The sequence below is a fragment of the Oncorhynchus kisutch genome, unplaced genomic scaffold (genome assembly GCF_002021735.2).
Source record: "Oncorhynchus kisutch isolate 150728-3 unplaced genomic scaffold, Okis_V2 scaffold1341, whole genome shotgun sequence".
Classification (NCBI taxonomy): domain Eukaryota; kingdom Metazoa; phylum Chordata; class Actinopteri; order Salmoniformes; family Salmonidae; genus Oncorhynchus; species Oncorhynchus kisutch.
In genome coordinates, this window is record NW_022263286.1 from 31,925 (window position 1) to 58,700 (window position 26,776).

Consider the following 26,776-nt stretch of genomic DNA (forward strand, 5'->3'; position numbering starts at 1 on the left):
TTTAGCGAATGGAGATCCTAATAAAATACTAAATTTGTACTTTGAGCTAGAAAACTCATCAACAGTAAACTCTGTTTATTCCAGGTCAGTTATTATAAAGACGGACTGTGCTGCAAGTTAACACCAGGGGGGGGTGTCTTCTCTCTACTCTCTAGTTTTAACTCCTGGATATTCCTTCTGATAGGCCTGTCAGATTTATGTCTGTAACATGGACAACCAAATTCCTTGAAGCCTGAAAGTTTTCCCGAAAGCATCTCTCAACTCTTGACAGTTATGAGAAGCATGTGAATAATGTAAATCATGATGGTAGGTGCAATGAAAGGACTCTTTTGTAACAGTAACTTACAGTAGTTCTTGATGATCGTTCTGTGTAAATTAAAGTATCACTGTATGTATTTAAAAATGACCATGACTATTTCAAAGTTTGCTCTCTATGGGACTTTTCATGATTGATGGAAGGGTATTACTTATGTTTCATATGAAAGTAAACATAATGTCGAGCCAAACTCCAGACTTACGATGACTTGGCCGAGATCTCGCGAGAAGGTGTGAACTTTCTGTTTGGACGAGAACTCGACCCGTCTTTTGATCAGCTCAGAACGGAAGAAGGTGGGACGCGACGGAAAAGTAGATTAAAGAAGGATTTCTCGAGGGGGTGGGCATGTTGAAGAGAAATAATGTTTTGTTGACATTTGACCAGGACAGACGGAATTACAGTTGTTAAACGGTACGTTAACAGCACTTGAAGGTGATTTTTCCTGTCTTTCTGAACAGTCCATGCAGTTGCTAGCTAGCTAGCTAAACATCCCTCTGGCCGATTCTGCTCTGTCTGCCTCTTGTAGAGACACTGTTTCCATTTTATAGATATGTAACACAATCAATACCCTATTTGTATCTTAATTGGGGTTAGTTATATCCATGTTTGTTTGGTCAGACGGTGGATTTAAATTGTTATCCAACAAGCTATTGACATGACTCTACTGTGCTACCATTTTGAGGAGGCCATATGCTCCTAAATATCTTACTGTGTTATCTGGAATTGTTGTAATTGTATCGACTTTATGTGCCGGTATGTTTTTTTTGTGTTACTGTTGATGACGCGCTGGGCTCAGGACCAGAAGGTTGAGGGTTCGAGCCTCACAAACCTGCCTGTTTCATTACTTCGGTGTCGGGACGTGAACGGACGGTTGCATCAACTAACTACGGTGTGTTTATTTTGGCCGGTGAGCGCGTCCCTGTAACAGTATGTTTTAACTAGTACTTGTATTCCGCTATGCTCGCTTTAGCCTTCATGTGGGTGGGATCTAACCCATTCATAGAGGCTAACTAAACTACATAGCCAAGAGTATGTGGACACCTGCTCGTCGAACATCATATTCCAAAATCATGGGCATTCATTTGGAGTTGCTTTCCACTAGATGTTGGAACATTGCTGTGTGCTGCAGGGACTTGTTTCCATTAAGCCACAAGAGCATTAGTGAGGTTGGGCACTGATGTTGGGCAATTAGGCCTGGCTCGCAGTCTGTGTTACAATTCATCCCAAAGGTGTTGGATGGGGTTGAGGTCAGGGCTCTGTGCAGGCCAATCAAGTTCTTCCACACTGTTCTCGACAAACCATTTCTGTATGGACCTCGCTTTGAGCACAGGGACATTGTCATGCTGAAACAGGAAAGGGCCTTCCCCAAACGTTTGCCACAAAGTTGGAAGCACAGAATCGTCTAGAATGTCATTGTATGCTGTAGCGTTAAGATTTCCCTTCACTGGAACTAAGGGGCCGGAACCATGAAAAACAGACCATTATTCCTCCTCCACCAAACTTTACAGTTGGCACTATGCATTGGGGCAGGTAGCATTCTACTGACATCTGTCAAACCCTGATTTGTTCGTTGGACTGCCAGATGGTTAAGCGTGATTCATCGCTCCAGAGAACGCTTTTTCACTTCTCCAGAGTCCAATGACGGTGAGTTTACACCAATCCAGCCGACGCTTGGCGTTGCGCATGGTGATCTTAAGTTGCTCTGCCATGGAAACCATTTCACTGAAGCTCCCGACAAATAGTTATTGTCCCGACTTTGCTTCCAGAGACAGTTTGGAACTCTGTAGGGAATATTGCAACTGAGGACACACTTTACAGGCTTCCGCACTCGGTGGTCCCGTTCTGTGAGCTTGTGTGGCCTACCACTCTGCGGTCCCGTTCTGTGAGCTTGTGTGGCCTACCACTCTGCGGTCCCGTTCTGTGAGCTTGTGTGGCCTACCACTCTGCGGTCCCGTTCTGTGAGCTTGTGTGGCCTACCACTCTGCGGTCCCGTTCTGTGAGCTTGTGTGGCCTACCACTCTGCGGTTGAGTCGTTGTTGCTCGTAGACTTTTTCCACGTTCAGAATAACAGCACTTGCAGTTGACCGGTGCAGAAATGTGATGAACTGTCTTATTTGGAAGGTGGCATCCTGTGTCTTATTGGGAAGGTGGCATCCTGTGTCTTATTGGGAAGGTGGCATCCTGTGTCCTTATTGGGAAGGTGGCATCCTGTGTCCTTATTGGGAAGGTGGCATCCTGTGTCCTTATTGGGAAGGTGGCACCCTGTGTCCTTATTGGGAAGGTGGCACCCTGTGTCCTTATTGGGAAGGTGGCACCCTGTGTCCTTATTGGGAAGGTGGCACCCTGTGTCCTTATTGGGAAGGTGGCACCCTGTGTCCTTATTGGGAAGGTGGCACCCTGTGTCCTTATTGGGAAGGTGGCACCCTGTGTCCTTATTGGGAAGGTGGCACCCTGTGTCCTTATTGGGAAGGTGGCACCCTGTGTCCTTATTGGGAAGGTCACTGAGCTCTTCAGTAAGGCCAAATAGCCGACTCTACTAATTTGAAGGGGTGTCCACACACTTTTGAATGTATAGCGTATAACCACAGTTTTGTGGTTATGAAGCTATCGGTACGGGCGCTGCCCACCTGCCAATGTACTTTTGTGACAATTTTTGGAACGCGAAGCGAATGGCGCTCCGTAGTGCCGATTTGAGCAGATTGGGAAATCACTGTGGAGAGCCCTTAAGAGGCGCTGTAAAACTGTCCTTGTGGAAGGAGGGAGTTGTGTAACAACCCAGGTTTATAAATGTGGATATCCACTCTCTCTTATAAATGTTTTTTTTTGTGGCACAGTTGATGGCTCGCTGGGCTTGGGACCAGAAGGCTGAGGGTTCGAACCTGTTCCACTACATGATGATTTCTTGGCTGTCCCACAGCCTCGGTAGTGTGGTGACAGAAGGAAAGGGAGAGGTTCTTCAGGAGATGAGCTTCAAAAGTAAACTCGGCTAAACAAAAACAAAAGAAACGTCCCTTTTTCAGGACCCTGTCTTTCAAAGATAAGTCGTAAAAATCATTGTAAAGGGTTTAAACACTGTTTCCCAGGCTTGTTCAATGAACCATAAACAATTAATGAACATGCACCTGTGGAATGGACATTAAGACACTAACAGCTTACAGACTGTAGGCAATTAAAGGTCACAGAGGGCAGGGCGGGGAGGGGGCGGGGCGTCAGGGGGCAGGGCGGGGCGTCAGAGGGCAGGGCATCAGAGGGCAGGGCGGGACGTCAGGGGGCGGGACGTCAGGGGGCGGGGCGGGGGCGTCAAGGGGCAGGGCGGGGGCATCAGAGGGCAGGGCGGGGGCATCAGAGGGCAGGGCGGCAGGGGGCAGGGCGTCAGAGGGCAGGGCAGGGCGTCAGAGGGCAGGGCAGGGCGTCAGAGGGCAGGGCAGGGCGTCAGAGGGCAGGGCAGGGCGTCAGAGGGCAGGGCAGGGCGTCAGAGGGCAGGGCAGGGCGTCAGAGGGCAGGGCAGGGCGTCAGAGGGCAGGGCAGGGCGTCAGAGGGCAGGGCAGGGCGTCAGAGGGCAGGGCAGGGCGTCAGAGGGCAGGGCAGGGCGTCAGAGGGCAGGGCAGGGCGTCAGAGGGCAGGGCAGGGGGGCAGGGCGTCAGGGGGCAGGGCGTCAGGGGGCAGGGCAGGACATCAGAGGCCCAGTGTGTAAAATCCTCCATCTCCTAACCGGGATGTGTTGAGATTTAACAGGTTCTTTATATAGGCCTGCTAGGGGCCAAGCTGCTGATAGTTTATCTGTCTGTCGTTAAACCGCTCTAAATGTGTCCAGGCACAGCACTGCCTGGTAACAGGGCTGCTATTTCTAATCAACTCCCATTGTATTTTTCACATGCTTCACCTGTAAACAACAGGTGTAAACAACAGGTGTAAACAACAGGTGTAAACAACAGGTGTAAACAACAGGTGAAGACTCAGTGAAATGCTTACAGGGTCCATTTCCATCAAGAGAAAATGGAAATAGTGACACCGTGAATAACGAATAAAAATAAAGAGTAAAAATAACGTGGCTATATACAGGAAGTACCAGGTAATAACGTGGTTATATACAGGAAGTACCAGGTAATAACGTGGCTATATACAGGAAGTACCAGGTAATAACGTGGCTATATATAGGGAGTGCCAGGTGATAACGTGGTTATATACAGGAAGTACCAGGTATTAACGTGGCTATATACAGGATGTACCAGGTAATAACGTGGCTATATACAGGAACTACCAGGTGATAACGTGGCTATATACAGGAAGTACCAGGTAATAATGTGGCTATATACAGGAAGTACCAGGTGATAACGTGGCTATATACAGGAACTACCAGGTAATAACGTGGCTATATACAGGAACTACCAGGTAATAACGTGGCTATATACAGGAACTACCAGGTAATAACGTGGCTATATACAGGAACTACCAGGTGATAACGTGGCTATATACAGGAAGTACCAGGTGATAACGTGGCTATATACAGGAAGTACCAGGTAATAACGTGGCTATATACAGGGAGGTGATAACGTGGCTATATACAGGGAGGTGATAACGTGGCTATATACAGGGAGGTGATAACGTGGCTATATACAGGGAGGTGATAACGTGGCTATATACAGGGAGGTGATAACGTGGCTATATACAGGGAGGTGATAACGTGGCTATATACAGGGAGGTGATAACGTGGCTATATACAGGGAGGTGATAACGTGGCTATATACAGGGAGGTGATAACGTGGCTACATACAGGGAGGTGATAACGCGGCCTGCCCCGACCCTCGTCCCTGTCTGTCAGTGTGGTTCAGAGTCGGCTGGCTGAATGACTGGCTGGCTGAATGGCTGGCTGACTTAGGCTGGTGGCACTGGAGCTAAATTAGAATGAAACATTTGTTGTTTTGAGGCCAGCTGGTCCAGCTTTTCAAGGGGGCAGAGATGGCATCCTGTCAGAACAGATGAAGGAAAGAGAATGAATTGAATTGAAGCCACTACATTCACCCAAATATTACTACCCTTCTCATATTGCATAGTCCACTCTCTCAGCACGAGGTCCTTGTCTGTAGTAGAGGTTCCTCCCCTCCCCTCCCCAGCACGAGGTCTTGGTCTCTCAGCACGAGGTCCTGGTCTCTCAGCACGAGGTCCTGGTCTGTAGTAGAGAGGTCCCTCCCCTCCACTCTCTCAGCACGAGGTCCTGGTCTGTAGTAGAGAGGTCCCTCCCCTCCACTCTCTCAGCACGAGGTCCTGGTCTGTAGTAGAGAGGTCCCTCCCCTCCCCTCTCTCAGCACGAGGTCCTTGTCTGTAGTAGAGGTTCCTCCCCTCCCCAGCACGAGGTCCTGGTCTCTCAGCACGAGGTCCTGGTCTGTAGTAGAGGTTCCTCCCCGGCACGAGGTCCTGGTCTGTAGTAGAGGTTCCTCCCCTCCCCGGCACGAGGTCCTGGTCTGTAGTAGAGGTTCCTCCCCTCCCCGGCACGAGGTCCTGGTCTGTAGTAGAGGTCCCTCCCCTCCACTCTCTCAGCACGAGGTCCTGGTCTCTCAGCACGAGGTCCTGGTCTGTAGTAGAGTTTCCTCCCCTCCCCAGCACGAGGTCCTGGTCTGTAGTAGAGGTTCCTCCCCTTCCCGGCACGAGGTCCTGGTCTGTAGTAGAGGTTCCTCCCCTCCCCGGCACGAGGTCCTGGTCTGTAGTAGAGGTCCCTCCCCGGCACGAGGTCCTGGTCTGTAGTAGAGGTCCCTCCCCTCCACTCTCTCAGCACGAGGTCCTGGTCTCTCAGCACGAGGTCCTGGTCTGTAGTAGAGGTTCCTCCCCTCCCCGGCACTGTGACGTGGTCTGTAGTAGAGAGGTTCCTCCCCTCCCCGGCACGGTAACGTGGTCTGTAGTAGAGAGGTTCCTCCCCTCCCCGGCACGGTAACGTGGTCTGTAGTAGAGAGGTTCCTCCCCTCCCCGTCACGGTAACGTGGTCTGTAGTAGAGGTTCCTCCCCTCCCCGGCACGGTGACGTGGTCTGTAGTAGAGGTCCCTCCCCGGCACGGTGACGTGGTCTGTAGTAGAGGTCCCTCCCCGGCATGGTGACGTGGTCTGTAGTAGAGAGGTCCCTCCCCTCCCCGGCACGGTGACGTGGTCTGTAGTAGAGGTCCCTCCCCGGCACGGTGACGTGGTCTGTAGTAGAGGTCCCTCCCCGGCACGGTGACGTGGTCTATAGTAGAGGTCCTTCCCCTCCCCGGCACGGTGACGTGGTCTATAGCAGAGGTCCCTCCCCTCCCCGGCACGGTGACGTGGTCTGTAGTAGAGGTCCCTCCCCGGCACGGTGACGTGGTCTGTAGTAGAGGTCCCTCCCCTCCCCGGCACGGGGACATGGTCTGTAGTAGAGGTCCCGGCACGGTGACGTGGTCTGTAGTAGAGAGGTCCCTCCCCTCCCCGGCACGGTGACGTGGTCTGTAGTAGAGAGGTCCCTCCCCTCCCCGGCACGGTGACGTGGTCTGTAGTAGAGGTCCCTCCCCGGCACGGTGACGTGGTCTGTAGTAGAGGTCCCTCCCCGGCACGGTGACGTGGTCTATAGTAGAGGTCCTTCCCCTCCCCGGCACGGTGACGTGGTCTATAGCAGAGGTCCCTCCCCTCCCCGGCACGGTGACGTGGTCTGTAGTAGAGGTCCCTCCCCGGCACGGTGACGTGGTCTGTAGTAGAGGTCCCTCCCCGGCACGGTGACGTGGTCTATAGTAGAGGTCCTTCCCCTCCCCGGCACGGTGACGTGGTCTATAGCAGAGGTCCCTCCCCTCCCCGGCACGGTGACGTGGTCTGTAGTAGAGGTCCCTCCCCGGCACGGTGACGTGGTCTGTAGTAGAGGTCCCTCCCCTCCCCGGCACGGGGACATGGTCTGTAGTAGAGGTCCCGGCACGGTGACGTGGTCTGTAGTAGAGGTCCCTCCCCTCCCCGGCACGGTGACGTGGTCTGTAGTAGAGAGGTCCCTCCCCGGCACGGTGAAGTGGTCTGTAGTAGAGATGTCCCTCCCCGGCACGGTGACGTGGTCTGTAGTAGAGAGGTCCCTCCCCGGCACGGTGAAGTGGTCTGTAGTAGAGATGTCCCTCCCCGGCACGGTGACGTGGTCTGTAGTAGAGATCCCTCCCCGGCACGGTGAAGCGGTCTGTAGTAGAGGTCCCTCCCCGGCACGGTGAAGCGGTCTGTAGTAGAGATCCCTCCCCTCCCCGGCACGGTGACGCGGTCTGTAGTAGAGAGGTCCCTTCCCACCCCGGCACGGAGATGTAGCCTGTAATTGTGACTCTACTTTCTCCATACCGGACGTTTTGCTTGTTCGATTGCCTTCCGGAGGGAATAACTACGCTGTTTGTATTCGGCCATGTTTCCAGTCGCCTTGCCATGATTAAATGCGGTGGTTCGTGCTTTCAGTTGTGCGCAAATGCTGCCATCAATCCACAGTTTCTGGTTAGGGAAGGTTTTAAGTCACAGTGGGTACAACATCTCCTATACACTTCCTTATAAACTCACTCACCGTGTCAGCGTAGACGTCGATGTTATTGTCTGAGGCTACCCGGAACATATCCCAGTCCACGTGATCAAAACAATCCGATTTGGAATCCGATTTGGTCAGACCATTGTTGGATAGACCTAAGCACAGGCGCATCCTGTTTTAGTTTCTGCCTATAGGAGGAGAGCAACAAGATGGAGTCATGGTCAGATTTGCCAAAAGGAGGGTGGGAGAAGGGTGTTGAATGCATCGCGGAGGTTAGAGTAGCAGTGGTCGAGCGTGTTACTCGCTCATGTACTGCAATCGATATGCTGATAGAATTTAGGAAGCCTTGTTCTCAAATTAGCTTTGTTAAAATCCCCAGCTACAATAAATACAGCCTCAGGATAAATGGTTTCCTGTTTGCATAGAGTCCAGTGTATATACACAGCTGTAACTATAACCGAGGAGAGTTCTCTTGGGAGATGATACGGTCTGCATTTTATTTTGAGGAATTCTAGGTCAGGTGAACAAAAAGGACTTGAGTTCTTGTATGTTGTTACAATTACACCATGAGTCGTTAATCATAAAACATACACCCCCGCCCCCTTTTTCTTACCGGAGAGATGTTTGTTCCTGTCGGCGCGATGCACTGAAAATCCCGTTGGCTGTACACGGACTTCGACAGCATGTCCCCAGCTAGCCACGTCTCCGTGAAAGAGAGTACGTTACGATCCAGGATATGTCTTTGGAAAGCAACTCTTGTCCTGATTTCGTTGACTTTTTAAAAAACTAGCGACTGGACATTAGCGAGTAATATACTGGGAAGCGGTGGGTGGTGTGCGTGCCTCCAAAGCCTCACTAGAAGACCGCTCCGGCACCCTCTCTTTCGACGGCGTTGTTTTGGGTCAACCTCTGGAATCAGTTATAGTGTGATTGTGAAAGAGGCCTCTAGCCTACTGGATTTATATTTTAATGCGAATAATCATCTCAGTTTTCATTTCAACCATCCTTTTTATACGTTGCTTGGCAAAGACACACTGGCCACTTTGTATTTTGTAGTCAACTATGTTTGGTTCGGCTCTACCAGAGAGGCCGATAACCTTGTGATTCTATGTTGAGCAGAGATCTGTGTATTACCTAGTGGTTTCCACGTTCTGATTCCACTATATTACTGCCCCGCAGAACACGATGGTACTCTGAGACACAAGCCAGGCTTCATCCACTCTGTTTCTCAACCCTGGTCCCATTACATTTGAATACAATTCAGGAAATCATTTGAAATTCAATTTCCTGTTAACTTTTATTTCCCGAATTGATTTACTCCAGCCCTTGTCCTAACCTAAACCGTGGACCTCAGTGTAGTGCTCTGTTTCCCAGGCTAATATATCGTTGTCTTGTCCTAACCTAAACCGTGGACCTCAGTGTAGTGCTCTGTTTCCCAGGCTAATATATCGTTGTCTTGTCCTAACCTAAACCGTGGACCTCACAGTGCAGTGCTCTGTTTTCCAAGCTAATCTATCGTTGTTGACAGATTGTTTGTAGTGGATTTCAAGGTGGGTGTTCCACTGAACTGTAAAGTGAGCCATCCAAGCAGCCATCTGGGTACAGCTGTGGGCCTGCTGAGAGCAGGATGAGAGTGGTGGTGTCTGGGAAATATTACCAAATCTTATTATAGAGTCCAAGTTGGCCCGAGAAGTGCTCTCCTTTTTAAATCTAACTTTGGGCCACCTTGAAAATGTAGTGACCTGTCAGGCAGAGATATTCCTGAACAGGCATGGTAATGATGGGCATTCAGACTGCTGTTTACAGAGGACCATATTACCTACATATTGTGGCTCTCTCACTACAGAAGCAACAACATTGAGCCTATTTTGAGCTATTTAACAACTGGCAGAGAGACGAGGGTTGCAGATGGTTCTGGCAGGGTTTAGGGTCTCTTTTTCCAGGACTGGACCAAACAGGGGAACAGAACTTCATCTAGGGCTGGCTGATATAGCCTGGGCCAAACAGAACCTCATCTAGGGCTGGCTGATATAGCCTGGGCCAAACAGAACCTCATCTAGGGCTGGGTGATATAGCCTGGGCCAAACAGAACCTCATCTAGGGCTGGGTGATATAGCCTGGGCCAAACAGAACCTCATCTAGGGCTGGGTGATATAGCCTGGGCCAAACAGAACCTCATCTAGGGCTGGCTGATATAGCCTGGGCCAAACAGAACCTCATCTACGGCTGGGTGATTTAGGCCAAAAATCTGATCTTTATTTTTTACTATTTTCTACATTGTAGAATAATAATGAAGACATCAAAACTATAAATAACATGTGGAATCATGTAGTAACCTGAAAAGTGTTACACAAATCAAAATATATTTTATATTCTTCAAAGGAGCCACCCTTTGCCTTGATGACAGCTTTGCACACTCTTGGCATTCTCTCAACCAGCTTCACCTGGAATTCTTTTACAACAGTCTTGAAGGAGTTCCCACATATGCTGAGCACTTGTTGGCTGCTTTTCCTTCACTCTGCTGTCCAACTCGTGGTACTTCTGAAGGCTCTCTTCCTCTGGCCTTACAGATCCTCTGGAACTGGTGTCAGCTTCAAGGGATAACCGAAAGGCCTTGTCATGTCAACGCACGCCTGCTCAAATGTGCATCAGTGTAAAGATGAGGCCTACTGTCTGTGGGTTCTCAATGTGTGAGCATTTGAGCTGCTGGTCTGGGTTTCTTTTGGGGGGGGGGTTTACTTTTCCAACATTGACTTATCTGCCTCTTACTGAGGGATATTTTTAACAGCTTGGGGGTGAGTAGGGGGGGTTCCCCCTGATCTGCACAACACAATTTATAGTAGCTGTTAGCTGTGTGTTTATCCTGCTTCTCTGGCTGTCCCTGACTTTGCGGGAGGAGCGTTTCTTTGCGGAAGGAGCGTTTCTTTGCGGGAGGAGCGTTTCTTTGCGGGAGGAGCGTTTCTTTGCGGGAGGAGCGTTTCTTTACGGAAGGAGCGTTTCTTTGCGGGAGGAGCGTTTCTTTACGGAAGGAGCGTTTCTTTGCGGGAGGAGCGTTTCTTTGCGGGATCAGTCAAGTTTACCTCACTCCTTCGTTCCTCTCCTCAGTCCTCTGTTTCTCCCCCTCTTCCATTCTTCCCCAGTGGACCAGGGCCAGGGATGCCTGGGTGCTTACCTCATTTCCTCTCCTTTACAGCCGGAGAGGAGAGGAGAGGAGAGGAGAGGAGAGGAGAGGAGAGGAGAGGAGAGGAGAGGAGAGGAGAGGAGAGGAGAGGAGAGGAGAGGAGAGGAGAGAGACTGACTTTGTTGGGGTTGGAAACATTCCTGTTCTGTTGTCTGTCATAGTGGCTTTAACGACAGAACAATGGATGTGGATGTTTTCATTTGTCTTTGCTGCACACATGTTTGTATTGTACATGAAGTGGGCAGTAGTGTGTGTGTGTGTGTGTCACACGACACTCCAAATAAGACTATGCTATTAGCCCATTATACTGACGCTATAACCCTTTACATGGCTGACAGTCAGATAGTATATCTGAGTTATACGGTACATATAGAGAACACTAACCCTGCACGGTACATATAGAGAACACTAACCCTGTACGGTACATATAGAGAACACTGACCCTGTACGGTACATATATAGAGAACACTAACCCTGTACGGTACATATAGAGAACACTAACCCTGTACGGTACATATAGAGAACACTAACCCTGTACGGTACATATAGAGAACACTAACCCTGTACGGTACATATAGAGAACACTAACCCTGTACGGTACATATAGAGAACACTAACCCTGTACGGTACATATAGAGAACACTAACCCTTTACGGTACATATAGAGAACACTAACCCTGTACGGTACATATAGAGAACACTAACCCTGTACGGTACATATATAGAGAACACTAACCCTGTACGGTACATATATAGAGAACACTAACCCTGTACGGTACATACATATAGAGAACACTAACCCTGTACGGTACATATATAGAGAACACTAACCCTGTACGGTACATATAGAGAACACTAACCCTGTACGGTAGATATAGAGAACACTAACCCTGTACGGTACATATAGAGAACACTAACCCTGTACGGTACATATAGAGAACACTAACCCTGTACGGTACATATAGAGAACACTAACCCTGTACGGTACATATATAGAGAACACTAACCCTGTACGGTACATATATAGAGAACACTAACCCTGTACGGTACATATAGAGAACACTAACCCTGTACGGTACATATAGAGAACACTAACCCTGTACGGTACATAGAGAGAACACTAACCCTGTACGGTACATAGAGAGAACACTAACCCTGTACGGTACATATAGAGAACACTAACCCTGTACGGTACATATAGAGAACACTAACCCTGTACGGTACATATAGAGAACACTAACCCTTTACGGTACATATAGAGAACACTAACCCTGTACGGTACAGAGATGGGAGAACCTTCCAGAAGGACAACCATCTCTGCAGCACTCCACCAATCAGGTCTTTATGGTAGAGAGGCCAGAAGGAAGCCACTTTTCAGTAAAAGGCACATGACAGCCTGTTTGGAGTTTGCCAAAAGGCAACAAAAGGACTCTCAGACCATGAGAAACAAGATTCTCTGGTTTGATGAAACCAAGATTGAACTCTTTGGCCTGAATGCCTTGCGTCACATCTGGAGGAAACCTGGTACCATCCCTACTGTGAAGCATGGTGGTAGCATCATATATACAGGGTATTACGGTACAGAGTCAATGTGGAGGCTATATACAGGGTAGTACAGTACAGAGTCAATATGGAGGCTATATACAGGGTATTACAGTACAGAGTCAATGTGGAGGCTATATACAGGGGGTACCGGTACAGAGTCAATGTGGAGGCTATATACAGGGTAGTACAGTACAGAGTCAATGTGGAGGCTATATACAGGGGGGTACCATGGCCTGTCTGTCCCCACTAAAGCCCTAATGCCCAGGCCTGGCTGTCCTGTCTGTCCCCACTAAAGCCCTAATGCCCAGGCCTGGCTGTCCTGTCTGTCCCCACTTTCCACTAATGCCCAGGCCTGGCTGTCCTGTCTGTCCCCACTAAAGCCCTAATGCCCAGGACTGGCTGTCCTGTCTGTCCCCACTAAAGCCCTAATGCCCAGGCCTGGCTGTCCTGTCTGTCCCCACTTTCCACTAATACCCTGGCCTGCCTGTCCTGTCCCCACTTTCCACTAATACCCTGGCCTGCCTATCCTGTCTGACCCCACTTTCCACTAATACCCTGGCCTGCCTGTCCTATCTGACCCCACTTTCCACTAATACCCTGGCCTGCCTGTCCTATCTGACCCCACTTTCCACTAATACCCTGGCCTGCCTGTCCTGTCTGTCCCCCACTTTCCACTAATACCCTGGCCTGCCTGTCCTGTCTGTCCCCACTTCCCACTAATACCCTGGCCTGCCTGTCCTGTCTGTCCCCACTTTCCACTAATACCCTGGCCTGCCTGTCCTGTCTGTCCCCACTTCCCACTAATACCCTGGCCACGTGCCACTCCTTTCCCCACAGCAGCACAGGAATGTGCAGAAGGGCTGAATTGACCAGAGCATGATAAGAATGTGGCCAGTTTGCTCTCTCCAGTTAGGTTACGACTGTGGTCTGCTGTTTGTTCTGAGGGTTTAGTGTTGCTGGGGCTGCTGGTCCATAACCCTGGACTATTGTGACAGACACGCCATCTATTTACACTGGAATCTCTCCTGTTTGATACGGAAATGTTGGTGCTTTCATTAGGACACCGCCGGTGTCGTTGTGGTTCTGGACTGGGCCTGTCAGTCTGGTTTCATTATGTCACCGTCGTTGTGGTTCTGGACTGGGCCTGTCAGTCTGGTTTCATTATGTCTCCCTGGTCGTATCGTTGTGGTTCTGGACTGGGCCTGTCAGTTTGGTTTCATTAGGACACCGCCGGTGTCGTTCTGGACTGGGCCTGTCAGTCTGGTTTCATTATGACACCGTCGTTGTGGTTCTGGACTGGGCCTGTCAGTCTGGTTTCATTATGTCTCCCTGACCGTATCGTTGTGGTTCTGGACTGGGCCTGTCAGTCTGGGTTCATAATGTCACCGTCGTTGTGGTTCTGTATTGGGCCTGTCAGTCTGGTTTCAGTGTCTAAGCTTGGTGGCTCGTTTGGAGCTAGTGGGCCCAACTATGTTGTCCATCGATGTATCTGGCTGCTGGAGTGTCCCTGCTCCTCATTTAGAAGGGATTTATCTGAAGGTGGAGGAGGTTTGTGTTCGTCGAGGCCTGGACCTCGTCTCACACTGCCAGAAACTATAGAAGATGACATTATTACTGAGAGGTCATTGAGAGAGACTGGCCTCTGAGCTATAGGCATGACATTCTGGTTGTGGGTGGTGTTTTCTCCCTGTTGTATCTGAGGCTCAGTCAGGAGACAACCCTCCCTGTTGTATCTGAGGCTCAGTCAGGAGACAACCCTCCCTGTTGTATCTGAGGCTCAGTCAGGAGACAACCCTCCCTGTTGTATCTGAGGCTCAGTCAGGAGACAACCCTCCCTGTTGTATCTGAGGCTCAGTCAGGAGACAACCCTCCCTGTTGTATCTGAGGGTCGGCCGGTCAGGAGACAACCCTCCCTGTTGTATCTGAGGGTCGGCCGGTCAGGAGACAACCCTCCCTGTTGTATCTGAGGGTCGGCCGGTCAGGAGACAACCCTCCCTGTTGTATCTGAGGGTCGGCCGGTCAGGAGACAACCCTCCCTGTTGTATCTGAGGCTCAGTCAGGAGACAACCCTCCCTGTTGTATCTGAGGGTCGGTCGGTCAGGAGACAACCCTCCCTGTTGTATCTGAGGGTCGGCCGGTCAGGAGACAACCCTCCCTGTTGTATCTGAGGGTCGGCCGGTCAGGAGACAACCCTCCCTGTTGTATCTGAGGGTCGGCCGGTCAGGAGACAACCCTCCCTGTTGTATCTGAGGGTCGGCCGGTCAGGAGACAACCCTCCCTGTTGTATCTGAGGGTCGGCCGGTCAGGAGACAACCCTCCCTGTTGTATCTTGAGGGTCGGCCGGTCAGGAGACAACCCTCCCTGTTGTATCTGAGGGTCGGCCGGTCAGGAGACAACCCTCCCTGTTGTATCTGAGGGTCGGCCGGTCAGGAGACAACCCTCCCTGTTGTATCTGAGGGTCGGCCGGTCAGGAGACAACCCTCCCTGTTGTATCTGAGGGTCGGCCGGTCAGGAGACAACCCTCCCTGTTGTATCTGAGGGTCGGCCGGTCAGGAGACAACCCTCCCTGTTGTATCTGAGGGTCGGCCGGTCAGGAGACAACCCTCCCTGTTGTATCTGAGGCTCGGTCAGGAGACAACCCTCCCTGTTGTATCTGAGGCTCGGTCAGGAGACAACCCTCCCTGTTGTATCTGAGGCTCGGTCAGGAGACAACCCTCCCTGTTGTATCTGAGGCTCGGTCAGGAGACAACCCTCCCTGTTGTATCTGAGGCTCGGTCAGGAGACAACCCTCCCTGTTGTATCTGAGGCTCGGTCGGTCGGGAGACAACCCTCCCTGTTGTATCTTGAGGGTCGGCCGGTCGGGAGACAACCCTCCCTGTTGTATCTGAGGGTCGGCCGGTCGGGAGACAACCCTCCCTGTTGTATCTGAGGGTCGGCCGGTCGGGAGACAACCCTCCCTGTTGTATCTGAGGCTCGGTCAGGAGACAACCCTCCCTGTTGTATCTGAGGCTCGGTCAGGAGACAACCCTCCCTGTTGTATCTGAGGCTCGGTCAGGAGACAACCCTCCCTGTTGTGTCTGAGGCTCGGTCAGGAGACAACCCTCCCTGTTGTGTCTGAGGCTCGGTCAGGAGACAACCCTCCCTGTTGTATCTGAGGCTCGGTCAGGAGACAACCCTCCCTGTTGTATCTGAGGCTCGGTCAGGAGACAACCCTCCCTGTTGTATCTGAGGCTCGGTCAGGAGACAACCCTCCCTGTTGTATCTGAGGCTCGGTCAGGAGACAACCCTCCCTGTTGTATCTGAGGCTCGGTCAGGAGACAACCCTCCCTGTTGTATCTGAGGGTCGGCCGGTCGGGAGACAACCCTCCCTGTTGTATCTGAGGGTCGGCCGGTCGGGAGACAACCCTCCCTGTTGTATCTTGAGGGTCGGCCGGTCGGGAGACAACCCTCCCTGTTGTATCTGAGGGTCGGCCGGTCGGGAGACAACCCTCCCTGTTGTATCTGAGGGTCGGCCGGTCGGGAGACAACCCTCCCTGTTGTATCTGAGGGTCGGCCGGTCGGGAGACAACCCTCCCTGTTGTATCTGAGGGTCGGCCGGTCAGGAGACAACCCTCCCTGTTGTATCTGAGGCTCGGTCGGTCAGGAGACAACCCTCCCTGTTGTATCTGAGGCTCGGTCAGGAGACAACCCTCCCTGTTGTATCTGAGGCTCGGTCAGGAGACAACCCTCCCTGTTGTATCTGAGGCTCGGTCAGGAGACAACCCTCCCTGTTGTATCTGAGGCTCGGTCAGGAGACAACCCTCCCTGTTGTATCTGAGGCTCGGTCAGGAGACAACCCTCCCTGTTGTATCTGAGGCTCGGTCAGGAGACAACCCTCCCTGTTGTATCTGAGGCTCGGTCAGGAGACAACCCTCCCTGTTGTATCTGAGGGTCGGTCAGGAGACAACCCTCCCTGTTGTATCTGAGGGTCGGTCGGTCGGGAGACAACCCTCCCTGTTGTATCTGAGGCTCGGTCGGTCGGGAGACAACCCTCCCTGTTGTATCTGAGGCTCGGTCGGTCGGGAGACAACCCTCCCTGTTGTATCTGAGGCTCGGTCGGTCGGGAGACAACCCTCCCTGTTGTATCTGAGGGTCGGTCGGTCGGGAGACAACCCTCCCTGTTGTATCTGAGGGTCGGTCGGTCGGGAGACAACCCTCCCTGTTGTATCTGAGGGTCGGTCGGTCGGGAGACAACCCTCCCTGTTGTATCTGAGGGTCGGTCGGTCGGGAGACAACCCTCCCTGTTGTCTCTGAGGGTCGGTCGGTCAGTAAATATTTAACCAGCGGTAAAAGGTTTGGGAAATGTCTCTCTGGGCCTTCTAAATGTCCAGTAATCCACTGTGTAGTTTTGAATGTGAGTCAATGTCTTTGGGCCACTGTCAACAAATTAACTTCCTACTCAGAACTACATGTTCTCTCTGTCAGGACTCCAGTCCCTCACATCATTCTTTCACAGGGAAGGCTCTTTTGACTTCTCAAGTGTTTATGGAGCTCTATGGAGAGAAATCAACAGCTCTTCTAGAGAATTTAACAGCTATGGAGAGGAATCAACAGTTCTTCTAGAGAATTTAACAGCTATGGAGAGGAATCAACAGTTCTTCTAGAGAATTTAACAGCTATGGAGAGGAATCAACAGCTCTTCTAGAGAATTTAACAGCTATGGAGAGGAATCAACAGCTCTTCTAGAGAATTTAACAGCTATGGAGAGGAATCAACAGCTCTTCTAGAGAATTTAACAGCTATGGAGAGGAATCAACAGCTCTTCTAGAGAATTTAACAGCTATGGAGAGAACTTAAAGGTCTTGAGTCTCAGGGCATTTGAGATCACATGATGGGACGGGAGGTCTGGGGGGGAGATGGACGGGAGGTCTGGGGGGGAGATGGACAGGAGGTCTGGGGGGGAGGATGGACAGGAGGTCTGGGGGGGAAGATGGACAGGAGGTCTGGGGGGGAAGATGGACGGGAGGTCTGGGGGGAAGATGGACGGGAGGTCTGGGGGGAAGATGGACGGGAGGTCTGGGGGGGAGATGGACGGGAGGTCTGGGGGGGGATGGACGGGAGGTCTGGGGGGGGATGGACGGGAGGTCTGGGGGGGGATGGACGGGAGGTCTGGGGGGGGATGGACGGGAGGTCTGGGGGGGAGATGGACGGGAGGTCTGGGGGGGAAGATGGACGGGAGGTCTGGGGGGGAAGATGGACGGGAGGTCTGGGGGGAAGATGGACGGGAGGTCTGGGGGGGAGATGGACGGGAGGTCTGGGGGGGGATGGACGGGAGGTCTGGGGGGGGATGGACGGGAGGTCTGGGGGGGAGATGGACGGGAGGTCTGGGGGGGGAGACGGACGGGAGGTCTGGGAGGGAGACGGACGGGAGGTCTGGGAGGGAGACGGACGGGAGGTCTGGGGGGGGCGAGACGGACGGGAGGTCTAGGGGGGGAGGGAGACGGACGGGAGGTCTAGGGGGGGAGGTGGACGGGAGGTCTAGGGGGGAGGTGGACGGGATGAGCTCTCCGCTTGTTGAAGGGTGTTGATGCTAGACCTTACCGTCCTGCAGTAGTATGGTAATCATTCTCCTGAGGCACGCTGGGCTTCATTATTAGTTGCTGTTCCTGCGTCCATGTTTTGGAAAACATATTTTCCTGTGTTTATTTAAGCGGCAGATTAAGACTGGATTCCAGGAACGCAGCAGAGCCGTCTGGAGAGTAACGGCAGGAAGCAGGAGTTGTTTCTCACCGGTGAGACTTAATAACTTAGTTGTAGTCACCATCTGGTTACCTAGAAGTACAAGCGTAGTTGTGTTTTCGGGTTATTACATGAACTTATATCCGGAAGTTTTCTAAACTACCCACAATGCACTTTTGATCTCAGCGTCATATGGAGGATCTAGTCTGTGCTACAGAGTTTAGTATGCTAGCTCGGTAGCTAGCTCACGCTGGCTAACCATTTGCATTCCAGACCAAGTGTTGGCGGTGGTGGGCGACAGTCCTACCATTCACAGGAAGTGTGATGTAAACCAGGAACAGGTAGGTCAGCAGGCTCGTCACCTACCTTGTGGCTGTGTTATCTAGTGGGAGCCCTTTAACACAGCAGGCTCTGGTTCCTCCTTGTGGCTGTGTTATCTAGTGGGAACCCCTTTAACACAGCAGGCTTGTCACCTACCTTGTGGCTGTGTTATCTAGTGGGAGCCCTTTAACACAGCAGGCTCGTCACCTACCTTGTGGCTGTGTTATCTAGTGGGAACCCCTTTAACACAGCAGGCTCGTCATCTACCTTGTGGCTGTGTTATCTAGTGGGAGCCCTTTAACACAGCAGGCTCGTCATCTACCTTGTGGCTGTGTTATCTAGTGGGAGCCCTTTAACACAGCAGGCTCGTCACCTACATTGTGTTTGTGTTATCTAGAGCTGAGAGCAGAATGGGTTGGACCACAGGACTAGAGCTGAGAGCAGAATGGGTTGGACCACAGGACTAGAGCTCAGAGCAGAATGGGTTGGAGCACAGGACTAGAGCTGAGAGCAGAATGGGTTGGAGCACAGGACTAGAGCTGAGAGCAGACTGGGTTGGACCACAGGACTAGAGCTGAGAGCAGACTGGGTTGGACCACAGGACTAGAGTTGGACCACAGGACTAGAGCTGAGAGCAGAATGGGTTGGACCACAGAACTAGAGCTGAGAGAGCAGAATGGGTTGGACCACAGGACTAGAGCTGAGAACAGAATGGGTTGGAGCACAGGACTAGAGCTGAGAGCAGACTGGGTTGGACCACAGGACTAGAGCTGAGAGCAGACTGGGTTGGACCACAGGACTAGAGTTGGACCACAGGACTAGAGCTGAGAGCAGAATGGGTTGGACCACAGGACTAGAGTTGGACCACAGGACTAGAGCTGAGAACAGAATGGGTTGGACCTCCGGACTAGAGCTGAGGGAGAAGACTGTAGCAGTATGGGTTGGACCTCTCTCTCCCTCCTTAACTCTCTCAGGCACCTTTTCTCAGGCCAGGGCCCAGCTGGTTCTAGTTTATCGTCTTAATAAAGCTGTGTGAGGAGTTTGAATAACTCCTCTCTGCTGACTTCCGTTCTTGTCCAAATGAGCTGAGTGTTTCATTCTGCGAGGCTTCTGAAACCCTGTCTGGAGACGGGCTAGCTAGTTGACCTGTCCCAAACCCCCATCAGAATAACACAGTACAACTCTACATCTGCTCCTGGTGAAGAACACATACCAGTACAGCTGTCAGGATATTCTGACTGAAATGCAATATCCTCTATTCTCCCTCCTTTTGGAAAGCGCTGTCCTTCTCACTCCTCGTTTTTAAGAGAATCCTCTTGTGCTATTTCACCGTAGTAGTTAGGGTTCAGAGCAGCCCCAAAGGAGGAAGTGCACCATTGGTCTTTTGAAGTGGGTTAGGAAGTAATATCCTGGAGAAAGAGCTGAGGGCTCTTGTCAGAAGGCTGTTATGTAGAGGACTGTAGGGTAATTCCACAGTAAAGGACTGTCGGGTAATTCCACAGTAAAGGACTGTAGGGTAATTCCACAGTAAAGGACTGTAGGGTAATTCCACAGTAAAGGACTGTAGGGTAATTCCACAGTAAAGGACTGTAGGGTAATTCCACAGTAAAGGAATTGCTCTGAGGATCAGATGTGTCACTTAAAGATGCAATGTGTCACTTTGGGCGACCCAACCAAATTCACATAGACATTTTGTGTTTATAGAGCTGTCATTCTCATTAAAAGCCAGTCTAAGAAGCCGTAGATCTCTTCTATGTGCGCTATTTCAATACTTCCTGTTAAGTAAATTTTTTGCGTCTTTTACTTTCGGCTTTGCACACCAGCTGAGAATACAATATGGTTATGGAAAATATATTTCACAGCGAATTTAGGCGGTACAATGATTATCTATACGTTGCTTGTTTTGTCACAAACTGAAAATTAGGTGAACTATTAGAATTATAGGAACCAGGAAATGACGGAGATATTTCTGCATTGTAAACCTTTTTTTTAAACAAAAAACATTACATTTTAAAGTTGAACAAACCATCCAACTCTATATGCACAATCATTACTTTAAACCATTCATATTGAACATTTTTACTAAAACAAATTTTACTGGAAGAATTTGTAAAAAAATAAAATAAAATTCAGGTAAAATCTCCCTCAGTTTGTGTCCACGTCTGCTCTGAAATGAAGATTAAACTCTCAGCAGAATGAGTGGGGTGTCACCTATGACATCACACATTCACTTCCAACTCATCTCTTGTTGTTTTTGGAACTACGTTAAGTGGATTTACACCCGGGAACTGAATTGCTGTAACAGAATGGCACCCTGAGGCAGGTAGCCTAGTGGTTAGAGGAGGAGGGGGGGGGGGTGCAGGTAGCCTAGTGGTTCAGAGGGGGGGAGGCGGGTAGCCTAGTGGTTCAGAGGGGGGAGGCGGGTAGCCTAGTGGTTCAGAGGGGGGAGGCGGGTAGCCTAGTGGTTCAGAGGGGGGAGGCGGGTAGCCTAGTGGTTCAGAGGGGGGAGGCGGGTAGCCTAGTGGTTCAGAGGGGGGAGGCGGGTAGCCTAGTGGTTCAGAGGGGGGAGGCGGGTAGCCTAGTGGTTCAGAGGGGGGAGGCGGGTAGCCTAGTGGTTCAGAGGGGGGAGGCGGGTAGCCTAGTGGTTCAGAGGGGGGAGGCGGGTAGCCTAGTGGTTCAGAGGGGGGAGGCGGGTAGCCTAGTGGTTCAGAGGGGGGAGGCGGGTAGCCTAGTGGTTCAGAGGGGGGAGGCGGGTAGCCTAGTGGTTCAGAGGGGGGTAGCCTAGTGGTTCGGAGGGGGGAGGCGGGTAGCCTAGTGGTTCAGAGGCGGGTAGCCTAGTGGTTCAGAGGCGGGAGGGGGGTAGCCTAGTGGTTCAGAGGGTTAAAATGTCATGACTTTAGAAGCTTCTGATTTACATTAATTTCTGTCAATTGGAGGTGTATTTCATGGCCTACCTTCAAACTCAGTGCCTCTGCTTGACATCATGGGAAAATCAAAATAAATCAGCCAAGACTTCAGAAAAACAATTGTAGACCTCCACAAGTCTGGTTCCTTGGGAGCAATTTCCAAACGCCTGAAGGTACCACGATCATCTGTACAAACAATAGTACACAAGTACACAACACCATGGGACCACACAGCCGTCATACCACTCAGGAAGGAGACCCGTTCTGTCTCCTAGAGATGAACGTACGTTGGTGCGAAAAGTGCAAATCAATCCCAGAACAATATCAAAGGACCTTGTGAAGATGCTGGAGGAAACGGGTACAAAAGTATCTTTATCCACAGTAAAACCAGTCCTATATCGACATAACCTGAAAGGCTGCTCAGCAAGGAAGAAGCCACTGCTCCAAAACCGCCATTAAAAAAGCCAGACTACGGTTTGCAACTGCACATGGGGACAAAGATCGTACTTTTTGAAGAAATGTCCTCTGGTCTGATGAAACAAATTACCATCGTTATGTTTGGAGGAAAAAGGGGGAGGCTTGCAAGAACAAGAACACCATCCCAACAGTGAAACATGAGGGTGGCAGCATCATGTTGTGGGGGTGCTTTGCTGCAGGGGGGACTTGTGCACTTCACAAATTAGATGGCTTCATGAGGAAGGAAAATTATGTGGATATATTGAAGCAACATCTCAAGACATCAGTCAGGGAAGTTAAAGCTTGGTCGTAAATGGGTCTTCCAAATGGACAATGACCCCAAGCATACTTCCAAAGTTGTGGCAAAATGGCTTAAGGACAACAAAGTCAAGGTATTGGAGTGGTCATCACAAAGCCCTGACCTCAATCCTATAGGAATGTTTTGGGCAGAACTGAAAAAGCGTGTGAGAGCAAGGAGGCCTACAAACCTGACTCAGTTACAGCTCTGTCAGGAGGAATGAGCCAAAATTCACTCAACTTATTGTGGGACGCTTGTGGAAGGCTACCCGAAACGTTTGACACTAGTTAAACAATTTAAAGGCAATGCTACCAAATACTAATTGAGTGTATGTAAACTTCTGATCCACTGGGAATGTGATGAACGAAATCCTTCTCTCTACTATTATTCTGACATTTCACATTCTTAAAATAAAGTGGTGATCCTAACTGACCTAAGATGGAATTTTTACTAGGATTAAATGTCAGGAATTGTGAAACTTAGTTTAAATGTATTTGGCTAAAGGGTCTGTAGTGTGTGTGGACATTACACTGGAGTTTAGAGAGACGGTAGTCTGGGGTGGCCCACTAGACGGTAGTCTGGGGTGGCCCACTTGACGGTAGTCGGGGGTGGCCCACTAGACGGTAGTCTGGGGGTGGCCCACTAGACGGTAGTCTGGGGGTGGCCCACTAGACGGTAGTCTGGGGGTGGCCCACTAGACGGTAGTCTGGGGGTGGCCCACTAGACGGTAGTCTGGGGGTGGCCCACTAGACGGTAGTCTGGGGGTGGCCCACTAGACGGTAGTCTGGGGGTGGCCCACTAGACGGTAGTCTGGGGGTGGCCCACTAGACGGTAGTCTGGGGGTGGCCCACTAGACGGTAGTCTGGGGGTGGCCCACTAGACGGTTTTTGAATACTTGTTAACAGCTTGTTCCTTCTCTCCTCAGACGGACAGAACAAGGAGCCCCGAAGACCCAGGAAAGGACTGACGAGAACCACCATGGCTTAAACCCTGTTCCCCACTAGACCCCTGACCCCCTCCCCAGTCCCCGACCCCCTCCCCTGTCCCCAACCCCACCCCCAGTCTCTCCCCGGCCTCCCCTCCAGTCTCTCCCCGGCCTCCCTAACCCTGTCCATGTGAGGGGTTGGGCAGCCCCCCCCGAATCCCACTGGAGCCATGATGAACCTCCAGAAGCACCAAACCATGGGCTCTGACCGGGACCTTCAGTCCTCCTCCTCAGTCAGCCTGCCCTCCGTGAAGAAGGTCCCCAAGAAGAGACGCCTGTCCATGGGGAACCTGTTCAGACGGCGCCGGGACCCCAAGAGGAAGTCCATGGAGCTCCATGGGGAAGGAGGGGTGGTTGGTATCGCCAGCATAGACAGCATCCACTCAGACCTCACGCTGAACGATAAGAACTCTGCCTTCTCAGTGGCCGGAGCTGCCTGCACCTCCTCCCTCGGGGCGTCATCCTCCTCCTCCTCTTCCTCTTCCTCCCGGGGTCGAGAGCTGCTGGAGTGCCCTCTGTGCCTTCTACGTCACTCTAGGGACAGTTTCCCGGACATCATGACCTGCCACCACCGCTCCTGTGCGGATTGCCTGCGCCAGTACTTACGAATAGAGATCAGTGAGTCGCGCGTCAACATCAGCTGTCCAGAGTGCTCTGAGCGGTTCAACCCCCACGACATACGCATCATCCTGGGAGACCAGCCCCTCATGGAGAAGTACGAGGAGTTCATGTTGAGGCGATGGCTGGTGACCGACCCTGACTGTCGCTGGTGCCCCGCCCCAGACTGTGGGTAAGAACCTCAGCTCAGACACACACAGGGCAGACTGCGGGTCAGAACCTCAGCTCAGACACACAGGGCAGACTGTACACCTCAGCTCAGACACACAGGGCAGACTGCGGGTCAGAACCTCAGCTCAGACACACAGGGCAGACTGTACACCTCAGCTCAGACACACAGGGCAGACTGCGGGTCAGAACCTCAGCTCAGACACACAGGGCAGACTGCGGGTCAGAACCTCAGCTCAGACACACACAGGGCAGACTGCGGGTCAGAACCTCAGCTCAGACACACAGGGCAGACTGCGGGTCAGAACCTCAGCTCAGACACACAGGGCAGACTGCGGGTCAGAACCTCAGCTCAGACACACAAGGCAGACTGCGGGTCAGAACCTCAGCTCAGAAACACAGGGCAGACTGCGGGTCAGAACCTCAGCTCAGACACACAGGGCAGACTGCGGGTCAGAACCTCAGCTCAGACACACAGGGCAGACTGCGGGTCAGAACCTCAGCTCAGACACACACAGGGCAGACTGTGAACCTCAACTCAGACACACACAGGGCAGACTGCGGGTCAGAACCTCAGCTCAGACACACACAGGGCAGACTGCGGGTCAGAACCTCAGCTCAGACACACAGGGCAGACTGCGGGTCAGAACCTCAGCTCAGACACACACAGGGCAGACTGTACACCTCAGCTCAGACACACAGGGCAGACTGCGGGTAAGGACCTCAGCTCAGACACACAGGGCAGACTGTACACCTCAGCTCAGACACACAGGGCAGACTGTGAACCTCAACTCAGACACACACAGGGCAGACTGAACCTCAGCTCAGACACACACAGGGCAGACTGTGACCCTCAGCTCAGACACACAGGGCAGACTGTACACCTCAGCTCAGACCCACACAGGGCAGACTGAACCTCAGACCCACACAGGGCAGACTGAACCTCAGACCCACACAGGGCAGACTGAACCTCAGACCCACACAGGGCAGACTGAACCTCAGACCCACACAGGGCAGACTGAACCTCAGACACACACAGGGCAGACTGAACCTCAGACACACAGGGCGTGTCTGAGCTCAAAGTGCTGTACAGAAACCCAGACTAAAACCCCAAACAGCAAGCAATGCAGGTGTAGAAGCACGGTGGCTAGGAAAAACTCCCTAGAAAGGCCAAAACCTAGGAAGAAACCTAGAGAGGAACCAGGCTATGTGGGGTGGCCAGTCCTCTTCTGGCTGTGCCGGGTGGAGATTATAACAGAACATGGCCAAGATGTTCAAATGTTCATAAATGACCAGCATGGTCGAATAATAATAAGGCAGAACAGTTGAAACTGGAACAGCAGCATGGCCAGGTGGACTGGGGACAGCAAGGAGTCATCATGTCAGGTAGTCCTGGGGCATGGTCCTAGGGCTCAGGTCCTCCGAGAGAGAGAAAGAAAGAGAGAAGGAGAGAACGCACACTTAGATTCACACAGGACACCGAATAGGACAGGAGAGGTACTCCAGATATAACAAACTGACCCTAGCCCCCCGACACATAAACTACTGCAGCATAAATACTGGAGGCTGAGACAGGAGGGGTCAGGAGACACTGTGGCCCCATCCGAGGACACCCCCGGACAGGGCCAAACAGGAAGGATATAACCCCACCCACCCAATACCCATAATGTATTGGGCCTGCTGAGCAGGGATAATCAAGACAAAGATGAACAGACTGAAGCACAGAGAGATCCTTGATGAAAACCTGCTCCAGAGCGCTCAGTTACCTCAGACATGGACGAAGGGTCACCTTCCAACAAGGAAAACGACCCTGAGCAGATGGCGGTCGGTGCAGATACATTTTCTTGGTAGCTGAAGAAATTATTGGATTTCCTGACCCAGATATGACCATTTGATCAGTTATAAAACACCGTATGAATATGGTTTAGTTTGTTTTACTGAAGTAACAGATTACTTTCTGCAAGTTATTCACCTTTAAAAACAATTAAGTTCCAGCGACAACACTAGATCCGCTAGCTAGCTTAAAAACTAGCTTGTCTAGTGTTACATGGAAGCTTCCAGAACCAAAAGAAATTGAGAAATCATCAGATGGACAATTAACAGCAAAAGATTGTTTTAGGTTCTCTTCTTCAGAATATAACTGGGGGGGGGATACTGCTATGGGGGATGGAGATTTAATGAGTATGGACAACAATGGTCACAACTTGCACCCCTCCAGTCCCCAGCTCAGGCCGTTACCTTACGGTCCCAGTACTCTGGTCAAGCCCCAGGGGGAAAAGATGAGGCCAAGAGGGTATGTCACTTCTTGAGATGCAAAACAATATCGGGATGCTTTTTGACAGCAACGGTAGATGAAAGGGAACATGACTTGGAGGGATATGGTTAGGGAGAATACGATGAAAAAAATCAATATCTGACTATCTTTGGAGAAGTGAAACCCCTCAAAAGTGGAAGTTATCTGGCAGGAAAATGAGAAGGGGATGAAACTCGAGCAAAAGGTGAACGGGGAGGAGAGATCCCAGCGCAGGTGGAACCTGAGGCTCCATGGAATTCCAGAGCAGGCTGGTGAGGACATCAAATGCAGAGTTGTTGACATCTGTGGAGCTGTCATTCCAGAGTTGTTGTCATCTGTGGAGCTGTCATTCCAGAGTTGTTGTCATTCCAGAGTTGTTGTCATCTGTGGAGCTGACATTCCAGAGTTGTTGACATCTGTGGAGCTGTCATTCCAGAGTTGTTGACATCTGTGGAGCTGTCATTCCAGAGTTGTTGACATTCCAGA

The 26,776-nt window shown here is 51.4% G+C and overlaps 1 pseudogene; it reads left to right on the forward strand.

Annotated features, from left to right (window-relative positions):
* The first annotated feature begins 530 nt into the window (after positions 1-530).
* LOC116366030 (E3 ubiquitin-protein ligase RNF19A pseudogene) lies at positions 531-25,436 on the forward strand (annotated as a pseudogene).
* Positions 25,437-26,776: the final 1,340 nt, after the last annotated feature.